Source organism: Pelobates fuscus, chromosome 6 (assembly GCF_036172605.1).
Source record: "Pelobates fuscus isolate aPelFus1 chromosome 6, aPelFus1.pri, whole genome shotgun sequence".
Classification (NCBI taxonomy): domain Eukaryota; kingdom Metazoa; phylum Chordata; class Amphibia; order Anura; family Pelobatidae; genus Pelobates; species Pelobates fuscus.
In genome coordinates, this window is record NC_086322.1 from 163,132,100 (window position 1) to 163,153,271 (window position 21,172).

At 42.2% G+C, this 21,172-nt stretch overlaps 1 protein-coding gene across 2 annotated transcripts in view; it reads right to left on the bottom strand.

Moving 5' to 3' along the window:
* Nucleotides 1-21,172, bottom strand: part of ELF2 (E74 like ETS transcription factor 2) — a 102,588-nt gene that overhangs the window by 75,039 nt on the left and 6,377 nt on the right. The window contains exon 2 of one of the 2 annotated variants that reach the window (XM_063460073.1): nt 16,095-16,173. The exons of the other annotated variant lie outside the window; for it this stretch is intronic. The gene's annotated coding sequence lies outside the window, so the exon portion shown is untranslated. The remainder of the gene's footprint in view (nt 1-16,094; nt 16,174-21,172) is intronic. 2 annotated transcript variants of the gene reach the window in all.

Consider the following 21,172-nt stretch of genomic DNA (forward strand, 5'->3'; position numbering starts at 1 on the left):
GATATAATTACTTTCGTTTCTGTATATTTGCAGCCCTAGCCAAACCTCCTTTGACTGGGACTCACACAGACAACAGGAAAAACATGGTTTCATTATCAATCTGGTGCTACCCAACATAAAGTCCACCATTGAGTATAGCCCAACAGAGGTTCATTTCCTGGATGTCAATGTCAAATGGTTTTCATTTTGATATATTCTCCAAACCGACAGAAAGGAACTCGTACCTACAGCTGAAAGTGGGGTTGCCCTATTCACAGTTATTGCGTCTGAGGAGGATTATCTCTGATGATCAGGTCTTTGAACAAAGGGCGGATGGAATGATGAAGAGATTTAGGGATAGAGGGAAACATTAAGGATGGCTAAGAAGAGGGTTTTGGAGTTTAATAGTCAGGAAAAACCGAGGATTGAAGTTTAGATAAAACCAAAACAGATTCCATTTGTACACACCTATTTCACTAAGTCCCGCCATGTTACACAAATTATAAAAAAAACATTGGCATGTGCTAAGTGAGGATACGGACCTGAGGAATATTTTTGGGACATTTCCATTTATGGCTTTTAAGAACTCTATGAACCTAAGGCAGGATTTAAAACATGCCAGAGCAAATGATGACAATACAAAGGGAGACACATGGTTAGACAAAAGGGATGTATAGATCCGGTAGGTGTGTAAACTGTAATAACGTCATAAAATCAGCCTCATTTGCACACCCAAATTTGGGCTACAATATTGATATGAGAACTTATATCAATTGTCAGTCGGCACTTGATTGTCTATTTGATTAAATGCCCCTGTGGCAAAGGTTACTTTGGCCAAACTACTAGGCATCTGTGAGAATAGGGGAACACAAAAGTGCGATTAGAAATAGAGTGGTTACCTCATCAGTGGCCCGACATTTAATCAAGCTGGACATTGGGTTTCACAAACAATTACACTTTTTGGGTATAGAACAGGTTAAAATCCCATCCATAGGGTGTAGCAGGTTCAAACGTTTAAGCCAAAGGGAGATGTATTGGATACACTGATCCCAAATGGCATGAATGATGAAAGGGATTTTGCCTGCTTTAGATAATATATTTAGTCTTTTAAAAATTTTTTGTTCTAGTTCTTACTTACATATATATTTTTTTATAGTTCTTCACACACGAGAAGGGTGACAGTGATCAGCAAAATCTGGAATAATAGGGAGTTTCTCAAGTTCAGTCCATAAAGAGAGACTCACAGTGGATACGACAATTTGTTTAGTTTATTTTTTGCTCTTTATGTATGTATATATATATATATATATATATATATATATATATATATATATATATATATATATATATATTTATTTTTTAATTACTTTTTGATGTACCCATACCATGAACTCGGGATTGGTTATTTCTTGCCCTGAGTTCATGGATTGGTTTACATCAATATCATATATTTTATTTTTTATCTGTCTTTTTTCTATTTTTGAGGGTGTTGATACACACATCCATGAATCTCTGGGATTTTCCCTGGGACCTATGGGTCTGGTATCCCACACTTTTTTTTTTTTTCTCTATTTTTTTTTTGTGTTATATATGGGGCCCTATATGTTCATTATGTATAATATGTTTATTATTTATATTTGACTACATGAAAACATTCTTTATTCCACTATTTCCTGACAAAGGTTTAAAAATAATATCAGGAAGTATTACTTTACTGAGAGGGTAGTGGATGCATGGAATAGCCTTCCAGCTGAAGTGGTGGATGTTAACACAGTAAAGGAGTTTAAGCATGCGTGGGATAGGCATAAGGCTATCCTAACTATAAGATAAGGCCAGGGACTAATGAAAGTATTTAGAAAATTGGGCAGACTAGATGGGCCGAATTGTTCTTATCTGCCATCACATTCTATGTAAATGGTTTACTATGGAATAGTGTATGTATAACCTGCAATTTGCTGAAACCATGTTACGTGTCATATTGTCTAACACTGTGTACTATGGATCTATTATAATGTGGGGTATTGTGTATATTAGTGCTTGCCTATATTCTTGGGTAATCTGGTCTAGATTGCATAGATTCTATGTATAGCTTATATATGCATATACACAATGCTTATATGATGTGCTGCAGGGGACATTGAGTGTACCATCTATATATTCTTAAATATATTCTTAAAAACATAAAACAATTCTGACTGGCATGTATACTTTGTGCATTTACCTTAATAAAAGAATAAATAAAATAATAATAAACATGTTCAGTTAACAGTAGATTTGTGTAGAAATAGTTTATTTTTCAAAACAGTAAATGTACAGAATATCGGTAAATTATCATCTATCGGCCTGAAAGTTCACAGATTATCATAATCGGTCGACCCCTAATGGTTATGGTTATGATGCTCAGAGAAAACTAATAAAATACAGAACGTATGTGTGCAGCACATGGAATTCTGTTACAGAGTCAGTATAATTCTGCCCAAAGTATTTTGAAGGTAGATACAGAAAAAAAATTATTGTTCACTATTAAGTGCCAATGCATTTCTAGTGTCATATGAAGGAAAACACACACACACACACAGACACACACACACACTAAAAAGTCCCATGTTTTATAGAAAGAAAACATCGCCTTCCCTTCAAGAACACTGCATACTTGTTTTTATTTTCAGTTTGGGCCATTGTTGAGGACTGGCGTTCTTCCAGCAGCTTGCCGGCAGATGTGCATAATTAGTTTACACCCCTTAGATTATGGCCTGGTTTTCCACAACTCACTGACATAGTTCAAATCATCACCATGATTCCCAAACAGCCTAGGTCTTGGAAAATGCAGTAATACATCTTGCATCTCTTGAAGCATTGGGTGGGGAGGGGAATGTTAATAAATTCAAGTATAATATACTAGATGCATTAAACTTAAAGGGACACTATCGTCACCAGAACAACTACAGCTTATTGCATTTGTTCTGGTGAGTAGAAGCATTCCCTTCAGGCTTTTTGCTGTAAGCACTGTCTTTTCAGAGAAAATGCAGTGTTTACATTATAGCCTAGTGATAACTTCACTGGCCACTCCTCAGATGACTGCTGGAGCTGCTTCCTTAAGCAGTCTTGCCTAGTTTGCACCACAACATATCAGTGTCTCCACCCTCTGCATGCAGACACTGCACTTTCCTCAGAGATTCATTGATTCAATTCATCTTTATGAGGAGATGTTGATTGGCCAGGGCTCTGTTTGTCATGTGTTGGCTCTGCCCCGATCTGCCTCCTTCACAGTCTCAGCCAATCCTATGGGAAAGCATTGTGATAGGCCCAGAAAACACTTCTGATTATGTCAGCATACAACTTGCAGGTCTGAGGCAGACAGGGGCAGAGCCAGCAGCTTCAGGCATGAATACAAGTTAGATTTTACTATATTTACAAAGGCAAGAGAGGGCCAAGGTGGCTAGATGGTGGTTTTAAAACTATAGGGTCAGAATTATAGCTTTGTGTTCCTGACCCTATAGTGCTTCTTTAAACTGCAAAACCATTTTGCACAACAGCTCTCTGTCCAATAGGGGTTTTATGGATACATGCATTTCTGTGAAAGAGCCTTTCAGATGAGATGTTTTATTCACTAAATAGTTAAATAGGCAAACTACAAACTCCTAAAATATTGCCCAGCATCTAAAAAAAAATGAAATATGTCAATCTGTTTTTTATTGAGGTAAAGATATACAAGTGACAGATTATTTGCATTGATAACAAAATACAGTAAAATTGCTTTATCAGTTATCAACCAGATTCATAAAACCTCTTTTTTTGTCTTTGGTATGTCAAGAGTTACAAGATGAGGAGTATCAATATTGCTGTAACATATAATGCTATAATAACCACACAACAAGTGTAGAATAAGGCACCAAAACTGTGTGAAAAGCGTCTCACTCTTGTAAGACAAGTCATATAAAAGATGTACAACGAGTACATTCATTTGGCTAGCATGCATCCTGGAGTATTTGGATAAATCTATTGCTAGGCGAGATACCCGTATAAAAGGAGAAGCGTTATTAGGAGAAGATGTGGCCTTTAAGAGCCGTGGAAAACAACCGGTATTCGCAACCAGTGTGAGGGTCCTATTTATTTATAGTAGGGCATTTAAGGTACCAGGAGCTTGCATACTTTGCAGTTCAGTAGAGTTACGTCCCCTAACCTTGAGGGTCACGGGGGTTAACGGATCTCACTTGAGAACGTATGGCCCCTTCATGGTTGGGTAGATTCCCTGCTATGGAGCAACAGGCTAATAAGATTGAAGTCACCAGCAGTTCTATCAATATGGAAATGAAAAATAAACATGAACACAATTAGAAGAAAACAGTAAAAAGAGAGACATATGCTTGCGTTGCTACAGGAATTCAAGTCCAAGCATTCGTGCCATCACTGCTCCGGGGATGAAAGGTGTTATTCATTCTGGATCCCAGGCTTCTCAGGTAGGAGCAGCCGGAGTCAGGGTCTGCATTGGTATTCCCAAAGCATGGAAGAAAGAAGGGGACTGAGCCGGCAAGGTAAGTCTCAGCGTGGTTCCATTCTTGATAGTGGTTATGCTCTAAGTAGGGACCATCGATAGTCCACTTCTGCGTCTCGTAGCTGGCTCGTTACTGCACTAAAGGACCTTCGCCACTGCAGAGTATTTCGGGTTAAGTCCTGAAAGAAGGTGAGCCAAGATGTCTCAAAATCCCTGCGTCACTTCACTGCGTTCAAAATGCATTTTTTATCCGATACAGAGCCATACCTGATGATTAGGTTTTGGGAAGCAGAGGATGGAGTTTACTTGGGTTTGTTGATACGAAAAAAGCCATCAAGCTCAGTCTTTTTGGCATGAGTGTGTGTGGCAGGATGGTAGTAAAAAAACGTTCAAGATAATGTGTCAATTTGGTCGACTCGATGGAGTCCGGGATGCCTCTGATTTTAATATTAAAGAGACAACTGCGGTCTTCAGCGAGGTCAACTCTCATAAGTAGTGGACTGTACTTATTGCAGGGACTACCCAAGACCTGTTACCTCTTGCCTTATTTCTATGATATCCTCTTCTGAGGCTCGTGTTCATGCGGTCACTGCTTGGACTTCTGTCCTAATTAAATCCAGGTCTGCATTTGTTGTTGGTCTCATTTCTCGCAGTAGGTTTAGAATGTCCTGCTTGTTAGCTGGTGCATCTCGCTCTGCTTCCCGTTCAACGAGTGACACAGGGATAGCGGACTTCAGCGTCTCACTGTGGTCCTCACATAAGCCTCTGGGCTCCGCATCTGAATCTACTCAGGCCGCCACCTTTGGAGCAGAGGGGCGCCATTACTCGCACTGAGTTGTGGTTTCTAAGACCGTTGCCCCAAAGCATTGGTGGGGTGCGTACAATTCCCTTGCATTATCGGGGAAATGCGCTGTTCGTCGGCAGGCAGCCCTGGAACGAGGGAGGCAGCTTCCAAGGCTCGGAAATAGAGGTAGGCCCGAGCCGCTTATCGGCAATCGGCCCGAGAGGCGACCAATAATCTGTATTGGCATTGGTTCTGGAAAAAATTATATCAGTCAGTCCCTAGTTAAAAGTTTTTTTTTAAAAAAATAGGACGGGATGACTGGTGGGAGATCCACATACTAATAATATGGGGGGGGGGTTAAACATTTAGTAAACATGGCCCCACGGCAGGGGAGGCATGTGGAAGTAAAACACCTCCATGATAGTATATTGACACCCCACAGGATTTAAATTTATTTAGTGTGGCAGCTGCCTAGCAAGCACTGGCCAGCCATCACATAATTAACCATTGTGCGACTGAGGTGTTTTTTTTTTTATATCTATTTTCATGGCTGGCTGCAAATGCTGCCAGCAGGCAAATAGTTCAGTTTTATTTTATTTTTTTAAATCCAGGTTTGGAGCTGAAGCCACTGGGCATGGATTTAATTAATTCCTTCTGGACTTCAGATGTCCAGCTGCGTTCGGTACCGCTGAAATCCGGAACAAAAGCAGGTCCATTTAGGAACTGATTTACACAATTCAGTGATTGTTGATGGAATTCAACAATGTCCAAATTTTGCAGTCCAGGCGGACTGTAGGTTTATTGTCAGTACAATATGGCAACAGGACGTTAAGTGTTTTAATTTGTGTACCAAAGGGGTAATATCACACCATATAATAAAAATCATAATGTGCAGTGCGGGATCCCTAAACTCAGCAGAACAAAGACATACATGTGACTGCCTGTCATCAATTCAGTTCCTCTCTCTATATTGATATGCCATGTAAGATGTTCAGGAGACAGACAATACAATTCTCACTGTTCAGCTCTTCCTCTGGAACCAGTAAATGGGGTAAATTAAAGGTATACTCCAGACCCCTAAAGAACTTTAGCTTGCAGGAATGCTTTATGTGTGATGGGTGGTACTTTTTTCCAATAGATATTGCCACTTTTATAACTTAAACTTTGTTAAATCCACTAGCTATCAAGAAGACAACCAGTGTTATTACTTCCCAGTTTGGTTAGCTCAGCAGAGCTAAACTCAAGAGGCAGCAATTTCCCAGGGCACCTGTTTTACAAAGACTTCTCATTGAGCTGCACTGGGAAGTCTGATTGGACAGCCGCACAAAGTCTGGGCTGGGAAAGAAAAGGAAAGCTTGCAAAGAAAGACAAGAGGACTGCAGCTTTTGCAAAGGGCTTTTAAGTATACCCTAAAAAAAACGCACAATCAATGCATGTTTTTATTTGGGGTATATCTACTAAACCATGATTTTTATTTCTTTGTGTATTCAGGGAGTGGAGTTTCCCATTAAGGATAGCATTGAATAAAGAGCAACTGTGGCATGGTGCTCCATGCACTCATAGGAATAGGTATCAATCAGGTGCGGAGGGCCATACTAAAAACAAGCTGCCAAATTGTATTTTTTTTAATTCAGGATGTATAAAGATTTGATTAATGTAAATTAAAAGCATTCATATTTAACATTCAAATATTTTATCAATCCCCTGTGCAGGCTTTCTGATGAAATATACTTGTGTTACAGATTCTCTCCCCCCCCCCCCCCCCCCCCCCCCCACACAAATAAAACAGTTATCTAACTTTTTGATGGTGGTACTATTTCATGTCTTGTTCCCTCCTTAAATATCATAAAAGCTCCAAATAAAAGTATACAAAAAAATAAAAAAGTTCCTGCTTTTTGGGTAGAAAGCAACAGGATTGTAATGTGAAATTTGTTTTTCAAATGGGGTCTTCCGAATCCCAAAAGCCCGACTGGCTGCGGCAACAGCACCTAGTGTACGATTCCACAACGTGGCGAATAATATGGCGGTCCAGGCTGAATTAAGGGGTAAAGCTCCGTTCACGTTCGAAAAATATAACACTCTCATTCTACCAGGATCTTTCTGGAGAAACTAATACAGCCCTTCACTGCTCTCCTCCGAGCCCACAGCCTGCCATACCATTGGCGCTCGCCATGGTCCCTACAGATCCAGGAAGGAGAAACTGCCCACATGGTGCAGGGCCTGCACGAAGCCTAAGAACCTTGGGCCTACCAGGGGACTCTTTGCCACAATCTGGCCACCACAGGACTACAGCAACCCCCAAATGGGATCGAGTGAACGTCCAGTCATTCACACCTCGGAGAGCCCTCTCAAATACTTATGCCACAGTCACCACCTGAGGCCAGAGCCCTCTTGCCTGCTGCTTCCAAGCCCCCATACAACGGGGAGTGTATTTCCACTTGGTTCAAAGCTTACCTACGTTAATGGTTATGTTTAATTCACTAATGCCTATTTAATACTATGTGTACAGGTGCAACTGACTACAGGGGGGCTGAGGGTGACAGATGCAATCGTCTCCTCAGAAGCCACAGGATGTCAAGAGAAAAAGAGAATGTGCTTACGTGCCAGGCACCAAGACTAGGGTAAATACGCCACAATTCCCCTCTTTGGAACCCAAGGCTTACCCAGCGGTCTGAGGTATGTTCTGGGGTGCTAAATCACACCTGTGGATCTTTTATTAAATCGTCACCATGGTTCCCTCAGACAGGGTGAGCTAGGGGTCCCCAGAGCGTAAGTTCTTTGGTTACACAATTCGGTAGGAATTAAAGGCAGGGTAAACTGGCGAATAAGTTAAGGTACGACCAACTTGAGGTTTTAAATTATACCCCGAAGCCTTACAGTACTGCAAAGCCGACTGGCCCATATATCCCAAGCGGTTCCGTAAACAGCCCAGCCAACCCTTTACTAGTCCCTCTAGCCACAACCCAGACAATTCTCAGCAAGCTAGTCTTAATGCCCCACATTGCTCATGACAGAGCCGACACTACTCCCAATAGCTGGCTCAGCAGAGCACCAACCCATCAGTAAACCTGCACAAGGCTGGTACCTAAGCTGCCCAGCACGATGCGTTGCAAACAACCCACGGGCCCACTTTCTAGACAACTATACCTACAAATATGCCTACTAGTGCACCCTTGTATGTACTGCATCAGACTCCACACACTTGTGGGTACTGCATAAAGCAACACCATATACAAATTAGTTCTTTACATTAGAATGCCACTTAAATGTTAACATTTGTACACTGTGTTGCCTGCTCATGCTGTTGTGGCATTACAGGCCTGTTTTGTTTATTCATGCACTAAAATAAACAAAAACAAAAAAAAAAAACAACAGAGCATTGTATTCTTAATGCAATAGCTTTCCTTTTATTATAAGAGTATTATGGTAATAGAAAATAAATAAATAAAAATGGAAAAGAAATACAATGCAAACTTGTACACAGCTTCAAACAGAAATATTCAAATGGTTCCTGATACAGTATTTTCTGAATGCTACAGGGAACAGGTTGCTGTGTTTATTCCCTGGCGAGACTTGGGTTGGAAACTATGTAACCACAACAGAGTAATATATGCGGCACTTGCACATGCGAATTCGGGTTCACTGACGTCGGACGGGGATAGAGGACGTCGGCGGGGGAGGAGAGGTCACTGGAATAAGGTAAGCTGCCTTCAGCGTCACGGGAGGGGGACCCACCGCTTTGTTTTACTGACACTATAGTGATCCAGTAAAATAAATTTAGATTCTGATTAACCAGCAAACAATGTACATATATAATCCAACATTCACTAGCTTCCGCAAGACAGAAAACGCTAACTGGGGGGGAAATTAGATATGAGCGCAAGATAAATTTACTATAACATAGCGCAAAGGTTTTACATTATGATGCTTTATACCGTTGCAAAATCAGATAGTGCAGGCAGCATGACAAGACAACAACCGAAATTAAACGAGATAAATCTGTGTGAATTTGGCTGTTACTTAAAACTTCACCTAGGCACAACAATATGTAAAATGAGAGGAAGAACATGCAAAGCAGGGAGAGGATTTACTATAATGCAGCAAGCAAAAGACTTCCTCTTCAAATGTAAATATATATTAAATCAATTGAAAAATAAAAGAAAATTATGTAAAAAGTTTCTAAAACAGCAGCACTTTAACAAGCCAGTGCAGTGCGTAAGCTATACCACTAAAAATAAAAAAATAATGAAAATATTTTTGTGTTTAATGTATTAAAATCTGACTCTTAAGAGGAAGATTAGCAATCCTAATATGATATGCAACTGTAGCCATACGTTCTGTACTTCAGCAAGTCCTGTTTCAGAACAGTGCCAACGCTCAAGCAACAGAGTGGGTCATCTTTTGGTGATGGACCTTTTCAGAATTTTAAGATGTACGTTGGTGAAGAGATTTTTGAGATGAAATATTTATTGAATGAAGCACACACTGTGCTTAGACTAGACTAATCTATGCAGGCACCTTGGTTGGGGTTCAATTCATATGCATCTCAAAAAGAATACATCACTTTCCCTTCAAACCAAAAACATTATTTTCAAAGGGGTTTCTATTATATATGCAAAGGGTAATCTCTCTAAACAGCAAAATCAACCAGCATGTCGAAAGTGATTTTCTGAACAATATAATCCACTCCAAACACTAAAATAAAAATCTTAGCATGCCTCAGTGTGCCATTTCAAATAAAAGCTTTTTAAATAGATGTTGAAGGAACACTAAGCACCATAACTACTGAAGCACGCTATAGTGCTTATGGTGCCAGGAGTGCCCTGACACCCTCCCAGGGTAAGTAGTCAAACAGAGAATGGATTGACAACTTAACTGCCTTCTACCAGGCACCGGTCCAAGCTTCCAGAACAACTGGAAGCTCCTGCATGGAGATATGTTAGGTCCTATAAACTAAGCACTAGCTCAAATCATCAGTTAAGAGCTCTCAGCCAGTGAGATAAGCCCGGCGCCACCAGGATAACCAAGTGCAGAAACCTTCTGAAACAGCATTCTCCAAAAATAATGAAGTGTCATTTTATCTAGTGCATAGCATTAAATGACCACTATAGTGCAGGAAAACAAACTTGTTTTCCTGGCACTTTAGGGTTATTAGGTGCCCACAACCTAATGCCCCCCCTCCCGCTGGGCTGAAGTGGTCAGGGAGACAGCCACTAGAGGCTGGATTAGCCCTCAGTGTAAACATTGCAGTTTCTCTGAAACTACTATGTTTTCAGCTGCAGGGTTAACACTAGAGGGAGCTGGCACCCAGACCACTTCATTGAGCTGAAGTGGTCTGGGTGCCTATAGTGGTCCTTTAAGCATACAAATAGCAACGTTTAGGGGAAAGGATTTGGCCATCATGCTGAATGGATGCCATCTTCTGCAGCTTTGACCCATTCAGACGTTGTTGGCCAGAATTAATTTTACCAAGTCTTGTGGTATGTGTTATTATGCCTGATGCCTAACATGCCATGAGCTGCCAAATATTGTACATAGAAGAACTGGGGGTGCTGCGGATATGTATCTGTGGGACAATTTCAAACTTTTGGGGACAAGCCTAAAAAGCAATGTGGCCCTGGATGCAGGCTTCTTAACACTGCACTTGCCAAATAGTTATTTCTGCCTTGAACAAGCCCCACTCCTTTGGACTGGGGGAGAGGAGGTTATCCTTGTTCGAGTAAATAAGTTTAACTATGTTGACCCCACCTGCTTACCTGATATTTATCTTAGCTACAACCTGTGGCTCTGCATTGTCAACAACCTGCCCCATGGGAGGGGCGCACCAGGACAATAGGTTTGCAGCTGGCCACTGCTTTGGACCTCTCCACTCCCTACTTGCACACATATCCCATATATCACCTTTGCACCTAGACCCAGTGTGGAGACCTGAAGCTGGGTTCCTGCTGTCCTGTGACAGCCAGATATAGTGCACAGCAGCAATGAAGTCAGTACAGTGTGGGGTGCAGTGGAGGCTCTGCTGGATTCCGAGCAGTGTGCCTGCAGGTTCCTAAGAGGAGGGGGCACATGGGCTATACCATCTTTTGTACACCCAGAGTGCCTAGGAGAGACACACCGCATCCTAAGAGCACATAATCAATGTTCAAAAGTGGGGTGGGAGGACAGGTGCAAGGTCTGCTGTGGCGACACCTGTCTCCATTGGGTGCAGTGGCCTGCTGTACTGTGGTCTCGGTGCCTTGCTTAACCATATTGCTTTTATTGTCCACAATGCAATTATTTGTTGTTCATTCCTTTTTGTTTTCTTGCAGGTAGGGTTCTGTATTACTTAGTTTGTATGTTCTTATGAAGGGGCCATTGGCCCCCACGTCTTACAGGTTTTTAAGGCACCTTTGGCGTTTGTTGGGTTATTTTTTCCTAGCACATACTGTGGGGTTTACACGTCTGCTTTTGAAAAGTCAGGGTTTTTTTTGGGGGGGTGGGGGGGTTTAACATGCAGTCAGCTTTCTCCAGCAGGAAAATATGGATTCCTCTACAACAGGCTATAGAATGCCGCTGACTCCTGTACCATGGTAATTCATCCTGCACTAATAGGATATTTAATATTATTATTTATCCTGTCCTCTTTTTCAATTTACATAAAGTACAGATTTCAATAGAAAGTAACACTTTTATGAATTAATGTCTAGTGTTTAGAAGGGGAACTGCAACATTTATACTCTCTGTGTGGAGATACAGGGACATGGAATGAATCACTGGTACATAAAAATAATGCTGAACAAAATTGGTAGGTATGTGGAACTTGATGGGCTAAACATCATATTGCATAGCTTTGCAAGTAACACAATTAACATTACAATGTTAAGGAATTTTTTAAAGTAGCATTTCAAAGGGACGCTGCACACTATAACAACTTCATCGAAATGATGTTATGGTGCCAGGAGGTCCCTGGAACTGGCTCACCTTAAGGCAAGCATGTCAAACCCAAAGTCTAGCATGGCCACATAAACAAGGTTTAGGTTAAAGTGGGTCAAAAAAAACAAACTAAAATTTTCACAGAAATGCAGGTTTGTTTTGAAAAGTATAGTATACAAATAAACAGCATTCCCCTCTACTAAATGCCAGCCCCCCCCCCCTCTCTATACTAAATACCAGATCCCCCCCCTCTATACTAAATACCAGTCGTTCCCCCCCCCTCTATACTAAATACCAGTCGTCGTCCCCCTCTATACTAAATACCAGCCCCCCCCCTCTCTATACTAAATACTACAGGGAGTGCAGAATTATTAGGCAAATGAGTATTTTGACCACATCATCCTCTTTATGCATGTTGTCTTACTCCAAGCTGTATAGGCTCGAAAGCCTACTACCAATTAAGCATATTAGGTGATGTGCATCTCTGTAATGAGAAGGGGTGTGGTCTAATGACATCAACACCCTATATCAGGTGTGCATAATTATTAGGCAACTTCCTTTCCTTTGGCAAAATGGGTCAAAAGAAGGACTTGACAGGCTCAGAAAAGTCAAAAATAGTGAGATATCTTGCAGAGGGATGCAGCACTAAAAAAATTGCAAAGCTTCTGAAGCGTGATCATCGAACAATCAAGCGTTTCATTCAAAATAGTCAACAGGGTCGCAAGAAGCGTGTGGAGAAACCAAGGCGCAAAATAACTGCCCATGAACTGAGAAAAGTCAAGCGTGCAGCTGCCAAGATGCCACTTGCCACCAGTTTGGCCATATTTCAGAGCTGCAACATCACTGGAGTGCCCAAAAGCACAAGGTGTGCAATACTCAGAGACATGGCCAAGGTAAGAAAGGCTGAAAGACGACCACCACTGAACAAGACACACAAGCTGAAACGTCAAGACTTGGCCAAGAAATATCTCAAGACTGATTTTTCTAAGGTTTTATGGACTGATGAAATGAGAGTGAGTCTTGATGGGCCAGATGGATGGATTGGTAAAGGGCAGAGAGCTCCAGTCCGACTCAGATGCCAGCAAGGTGGAGGTGGAGTACTGGTTTGGGCTGGTATAATCAAAGATGAGCTTGTGGGGCCTTTTTGGGTTGAGGATGGAGTCAAGCTCAACTCCCAGTCCTACTGCCAGTTTCTGGAAGACACCTTCTTCAAGCAGTGGTACAGGAAGAAGTCTGCATCCTTCAAGAAAAACATGATTTTCATGCAGGACAATGCTCCATCACACGCGTCCAAGTACTCCACAGCGTGGCTGGCAAGAAAGGGTATAAAAGAAGAAAATCTAATGACATGGCCTCCTTGTTCACCTGATCTGAACCCCATTGAGAACCTGTGGTCCATCATCAAATGTGAGATTTACAAGGAGGGAAAACAGTACACCTCTCTGAACAGTGTCTGGGAGGCTGTGGTTGCTGCTGCACGCAATGTTGATGGTGAACAGATCAAAACACTGACAGAATCCATGGATGGCAGGCTTTTGAGTGTCCTTGCAAAGAAAGGTGGCTATATTGGTCACTGATTTGTTTTTGTTATGTTTTTGAATGTCAGAAATGAATATTTGTGAATGTTGAGATGTTATATTGGTTTCACTGGTAAAAATAAATAATTGAAATGGGTATATATTTGTTTTTTGTTAAGTTGCCTAATAATTATGCACAGTAATAGTCACCTGCACACACAGATATCCCCCTAAAATAGCTATAACTAAAAACAAACTAAAAACTACTTCCAAAAATATTCAGCTTTGATATTAATGAGTTTTTTGGGTTCATTGAGAACATGGTTGTTGTTCAATAATAAAATTAATCCTCAAAAATACAACTTGCCTAATAATTCTGCACTCCCTGTATACTAAATACCAGTCCCCCCCCCTATACTAAATACCAGTCCCCCCACTATACTAAATACCAGTCCCCCCCCTCTATACTAAATACCAGTCCCCCCCCCTCTATACTAAATACCAGTCCCCCCCCCTCTATACTAAATACCAGTCCCCCCCCCTCTATACTAAATACCAGTCCCCCCTCTCTACTAAATACCAGTCCCCCCTCTCTACTAAATACCAGTCCCCCCCTCTCTACTAAATACCAGTCCCCCCCTCTCTACTAAATACCAGTCCCCCCCTCTCTACTAAATACCAGTCCCCCCCTCTCTACTAAATACCAGTCCCCCCCTCTCTACTAAATACCAGTCCCCCCCTCTCTACTAAATACCAGTCCCCCCCTCTCTACTAAATACCAGTCCCCCCCTCTCTACTAAATACCAGTCCCCCCCTCTCTACTAAATACCAGTCCCCCCCTCTCTACTAAATACCAGTCCCCCCCTCTCTACTAAATACCAGTCCCCCCCTCTCTACTAAATACCAGTCCCCCCCTCTCTACTAAATACCAGTCCCCCCCTCTCTACTAAATACCAGTCCCCCCCTCTCTACTAAATACCAGTCCCCCCCTCTCTACTAAATACCAGTCCCCCCCTCTCTACTAAATACCAGTCCCCCCCTCTCTACTAAATACCAGTCCCCCCCTCTCTACTAAATACCAGTCCCCCCCTCTCTACTAAATACCAGTCCCCCCCTCTCTACTAAATACCAGTCCCCCCCTCTCTACTAAATACCAGTCCCCCCCTCTCTACTAAATACCAGTCGTCCCCCCTCTATACTAAATACCAGTCGTCCCCCCTCTATGCTAAATACCAGTCGTCCCCCCTCTATACTAAATACCAGTCGTCCTCCCTCTATACTAAATACCAGTCCCCGCATTCTGTGCCAAACGGATATTCCTCTACTACTTGAAAACCTGCGAAGGTGGAGCACAATGACGTCACGTCCGACACACATTCTTGCACACACTCACGTAATTTTATTTATTGCCCCCTACCTTTGGGAGCTGGTGTGGGGCCTCTCCCTGTTCTTCTCTCTGGAGCTCAGTCTTCCTGCTCCTGCACGCGCGCAGTTTAGTGATGCCGGGTGCTGGAATGACGTCATATTTTGGCACCCAGCATCACTACAGACGACACGCATGAAGGGGCAGTGAGGAGCAGGAAGACTGAGCTCCCTCGCTGCCACCAGCTTCCTCTCCTCCCCGGCCAGGTAATTTTGGCAGAGTAGGCACCTACAATGTGTGGCGAGCAGGTGCCTACTCTGCTTTAGTAAGCATGGAAAACTCGCGAGTTTGGCATGCTTGCCTTAAGGGATAAACTGTTCTCAAACAGTTTAACCCTGAAGTCTTTATTACAGTGACTACTGTTCTCAAACAGTTTAACCCTGAAGTCTTTATTACAGTGACTAATCTCCCTGCTCTTCATTTTTCTAAAAATCTCCAAACCGGAAAGTACTTGCAGCATCGGGCAACAGCGCTGCTAATTGGATGAGAGGGGTCAGCTGACATTCTCAGCTAATCAGTGAATACCCATTCAAATAACTGTCTTGAAAAGAAATGTTCCTTTTTCAAGATATTTTTTTTTGTTTTTAAATGGGGATTCACTTATTGGTTGAGGGCATCAGCTGACCTCTTTCTGCCAAATCAGCAGCGACGCTGCCTGATTCTGCAAGAGCCATCCGGTTAAGAGATTTTAAGAAAGAAAAGAAAAAAAAAAAGGCAGGGAGATTCTAAGCTGGAACAAAGACTTTAAGGCTAAACTGTTCAACCCATTAAGGTGAGCCAATGCCAGGGACCTCCTGGCGCCATAATGTAATTTCAATGAGGTTGTTATGAAGCCCGGAGTGTCCCTTTAAGTATTATAAGCAGGTTGGCCTAACGCTCAGCCTAAGAATTGGATGGGCTAATGCATCTGCATTAGTCAACTAGTGAGTGCCTACAAGCACCAGGATAGCCCCAGGTTTGTCAACCTGCATATATACTACATACCTGAATTTGCTTGTGGTTTCCAAATCAGATTAAAGAAAAACGTTGATATCTATTTTCTCAATGTCCAATTATATGGCACCTGGAAAAACAAATGAAAACAAATGTCTAAAATTTAATTGGAACAGCTACTATTAATAAATATTTATATTAGTAACTACATAATTGCATATAAAAATGCCAGTTTTCATTAAACCTTAAATCTCTGCAACTAAAAACCTTCATTTAGGGGGGGCGTGGCCGGACGAGCACCAGAGCGGACGCAAACCTCTGGAGCTCCGAGACAGAAACCAAAATAGAGCAGGAAAAAGAAATACAGGAGCATCACTGGCGACATCCCTACTCACCCTCCGACAGAGACTACTATGGGGCGCAAAAACAGAAGAAACCAGCCGCCAGCGACCCCGAGAATGCCGGACATAAGGCTCTCCTTTGAGAGACCTGCAGCCGCGACCGCGGCTCCCGCCAAAATGGCGCCCGCGGCTCGGGTTGCAGAGGAGGCCTCAGAAGCGTCCCAGGAGGAGGGAGACCTATCTACCTCACCTGAACCGGGAGAAGAATACCCAGAAACGGATTCCGACGAGGACTCCTCCCCAGTGACTAAAGGAGACATTAAAAGCCTCCTACAAAACATAAGGCAAGTCTGGAAAGCAGATTTAAAGGAAGCACAAGCAGACATAGGAGACCTCCGCAAGAGGGTCTCTGACATAGAAGATAAAGAGCAGACTAGGGAACACCAGATGCAGGACGCCCACGACCAAATCGAGGATCTGGCCACGAAGGTGCAGAAACTTACCCGGTCGGTGACCGCACTGGAATCCCGCCACAGACGCAAAAATGTCCGCATGCGGGGAATCCCAGAAACAGTGGGTGACGAAGTCCTGCTGCCCTTCGTCCAGAGATTGGTGGACTCGATGGGCCTAAAGAGCAAAGACACCAAAGGGATGGTGGTCTCAGCGTTCAGAGTACGGAAGGCGGCAGCAGCACCACAGGAGGCACCAAGAGACATAATAGTCATCACCAGAGACATAGGGGTGAGAACTGCTATACTCAACAAATCCAGAGAGATCAAGGTGTTCCGGCTCGAGGGCTGCAGTGTGACGGTTTATGGAGACCTTCCCTTCACAACGCTGGTAGCGAGAAGACAATTGGCACCAGTAGCCAAGAAATTGAGAGAGGCAGAGGTCCGGTACCGCTGGGGAGACGATGGAACGCTGAACATCCAAAAGGCACACGAAACACTTACCCTATCAGCTGGGGAAGATCCCACGGCGTTTTGGAAGTCTATGAACCTACCGGGTAAAGAACCAAGAAATACTGCGGCCTGACCCGGAGGGATCCAGGCTCCAGCAAAGACGCCGGAGAGCCTAAGGGCAGAGCGGCCCTAAAACAAGGACTGTCCTGCCACATGCCTAACCCCATACTAGGCTACATGACTCATAGACCACACGAGACTCACATAGAGAGAGAGCGTCAGCCCCACATAAGGACGGACTAGAAGGTAACCCATGACAATCTGCCCCTCAGACACTTCACAAAACACCTAAGAGACGCAAAACCACATAGCCTTGAAGCTCGACACCATAGATACACATAGCCACACAAGACTACACAACACAGCCGAAACACAACAACTCACAGTAGACGAGAACACACACCAGACAATGACAAAACCCAACTGAAGACAACCTGTGTGACACGTTTGAAGAGCAACAGAACTCTGACTTATAGAAGAGGCAAAGGACTAATACATGCCTCCAAGACATACCCTGTATAAGTTGTATTCTATGTTGCAAAACACTCAATAAAATACAAATTAAAAAAAAAAAAAAACCTTCATTTATTTAATTCTAAAAGATAAAAGAAAGTCCTACAAATTACACAGTAGGTGCAATAACATTGAAGTGGTTATAGTGTCTGGAGCCATCTGCAGCTGCCCTTCCATTCAGCATTAGTTTTTAAAGTTTTAGTGCTAAACAAGAGACCCCAGCAACCTATCCCCTCTGTGCTAATGGAAGCATTAACCCGAGCAGCAATAATTGGCTAATAGTGCCAACTGACAGATTTCCACCTAACAGCACCCATTGTATGTATTAAACTGTATGGCTAGAAAGAAGGGTGTCAATTCTGCATTGGCTATACATTCAGTAGAGAACAAGCTAAGGGCACCCAGGGGCTCTTATTCAGTATTAAACTACTTGAAAATTGGTTTTATATAGAATGGAGGTGCAGTGCCAATGAAATTCAGGCACTATAACTAATTCAATGCAATGAAATAGTTATGGTGCCTACAGGGTCCTGTCCTAATGTGTTTTACACCCCACCTTCTATAGACTGTAAGCTCATTTGAGCAGGGTCCTCTTCAACCTATCCTTCCTGTAAGGTTTCTTGTAATTGTCCTATTTAAGTTTAATACCCCCTCTCATAATATTGTAAATCGCTACAGAATCTGTTGGCGCTATATAAATGGCGATAACAACAACATACAGCAAGATGGTATATAAAAAAAAAAAAAAGATGTAATAAAAATACAGGAATACACAATACCCATTGTTTATTTTTCAGGAGGAACATTTGCAGTTTCACATTACAACGGAAACAGGAAGTAGCACAGTATGCCAAGTCCCACAACAACAGATATCTGAGAGGTGCCCCACAGGACCTCATTTCCTTTCAGTGAATGAAAGCAACCCGGGGCATAATACAAGGTCTACAATAGAGTTACACCCATTGTAAGCCATCATGCGTGTGTTTAACTCCCTAAAGAAGACCTACATTTGAGGCTTGGTGAGAAGTATAAAAATGTATCTACTAAATACCTAGATCACCAGATCCATATTTTGTTTTTCATATACATTTTCTTGTTGTTTAAAGGAACACTGTAGTTGCAAAAACAACTTTAGCTTAATGATGAAGATTTTGTATTTAGATTATGCCTCTGAAGTCTCACATTTCTCTGCCATTTAGGAGTCTAAATAGACATATAGTCACCAAGACCACTTCAGCTCATCTAAGTGGTCTGGGAGCACTGTCACTGTCCCCCTTAGATCTGCAATCTAAATCATTGCTGTTTTAGATGACATACGCATATGCATTTGCCTGCCTGCCCCCACCCTCCCCTCCCGTCGGCTGACGTCATAGCGCCGGGGACATCGGCACTAAAATTGGGTAAGTGACGAAAGTGTTTTTAGCCCAATAAATGCTGGGTACGAGATGCTGCAAGGAAGGAGGGAGCAGAGAGCACTATAGTGTTAGAAAGAAGATTTGTATTCCTAACACAATAAAATCCCTTTGAATCGCTTTTGTTTTAGTTTATTCAGCCCAAGCCACACCTACCCTGGCTGTGACTCACACAGCCTGCATGGAAAAAAATGGTTTTATTTCCAATCAGACCTTAACTAGCTTTAGAAAGTTGCATCTTCTGCTCTGTAAATTGAACTTTAATCACACAAAGGAGGTTCTTGCAGGGTCTATAGGGATTTTAACAAGGCAGGAGTTAAGAAATTCTAAAGTAAACAGATTGTGCAATAAAAAATTTAAACATTAGTTCTCTGTTTACAGGAAGTGTTCAGGAAGACTGTGCAAGTCAGACAGGGAGGTGTGACTAGGGCTGCACAAACAAAAGGATTTAACTCCTAAATGGAAGAGAATTGAGCAGAGAGACATTATCTGTACACTTCAACTGCTTCATTATGCTAAAGTAGATTTGTAGCCTATAGTGTCCCTGTAAAGGAACACTAACGTGTTAGGAACACAAACATGTTTTCCTAACACTGTAGTGTTCCTCTAACTATAGGTGGCTGACGCCCCATGCTCCCCACTATAAGGACTTAAAAAGTGAGTTTTACTTCCCTTTACTGACAAGCTGCAGTTGATCCACCACCTTCAGATGAACAAGATTAAGGATCTAAGGGAAATCCAATATTCCCCCATTGGTAAAACATTGTGAGGCTCTATACGAGTACACCTGACTGAATAATAAATAGATTAGCACCTCTATTGACAGTCACTACATCTGCATAGAACCCTTCCATGTAAACATTGCTGTTTTTACAAAACAATAATATTTTACACAGAAGGTTTAAAATGATAGAACCATGGAACCAAGATCAGTTCATGGAGATGATGTTGTCTGGGTGGCTTTAGCGATCCTATAATTACAAACCAGATCATATTGAAGCTAGCAGTATGTTGGTTGTGTATGTAGGCAGCTCACATTATTGCTTAAAGGGACACTATAGTCACCTGAACAACTTTAGCTTAATGAAGCAGTTTTGGTGTATAGAACATGCCCCTGTAGCCTCACTGCTCAATCCTCTGCCATTTAGGAGTTAAATCCCTTTGTTTATGAACCCTAGTCACACCTCCCTGCATGTGACTTGCACAGCCTTCCATAAACACTTCCTGTAAAGAGAGCCCTATTTAGGCTTTCTTTATTGCAAGTTCTGTTTATTTAAGAGTTTCTTATCCCCTGCTATGTTAATAGCTTGCTAGACCCTGCAAGAGTCTCCTGTATGTGATTAAAGTTCAATTTAGAGATTGAGATACAATTATTTAAGGTAAATTACATCTGGTTGAAAGTGAAACCAGTTTTTTTTTTCATGCAGGCTCTGTCAATCATAGCCAGGGGAGGTGTGGCTAGGGCTGCATCAACAGAAACAAAACTCCTAAATGACAGTGAATTGAGCAGTGAAATTGCAGGGGAATGATCTATACACTAAAACTGCTTTATTTAGCTAAAGTAATATAGGTGACTATAGTGTTCCTTTAATTTACAGCTGCTAAAGGCTATTATATAATGGAGCAGTGAAGAGTTTTTGTTTTAATATTGTATACAATACACTCCAAACACTGTAACCACTGTAGTAATTTGGTGCCCCATTCCCATGGTAAGATGTCAAAACCGTTTTAGAACAGTTTGACAACTTATCTGGTTCCCATTGGGTGTAAATATTCCCTGCGTTCAGCTTTCTCCAGCAGGAAAATCTGGATTGTTCCACAAAGCAAACCAGGGTCAGACAGCACACCACTCCTTGGATATTTAACATTAGTATTTATCCCTTCATTGCACTTACAGATTT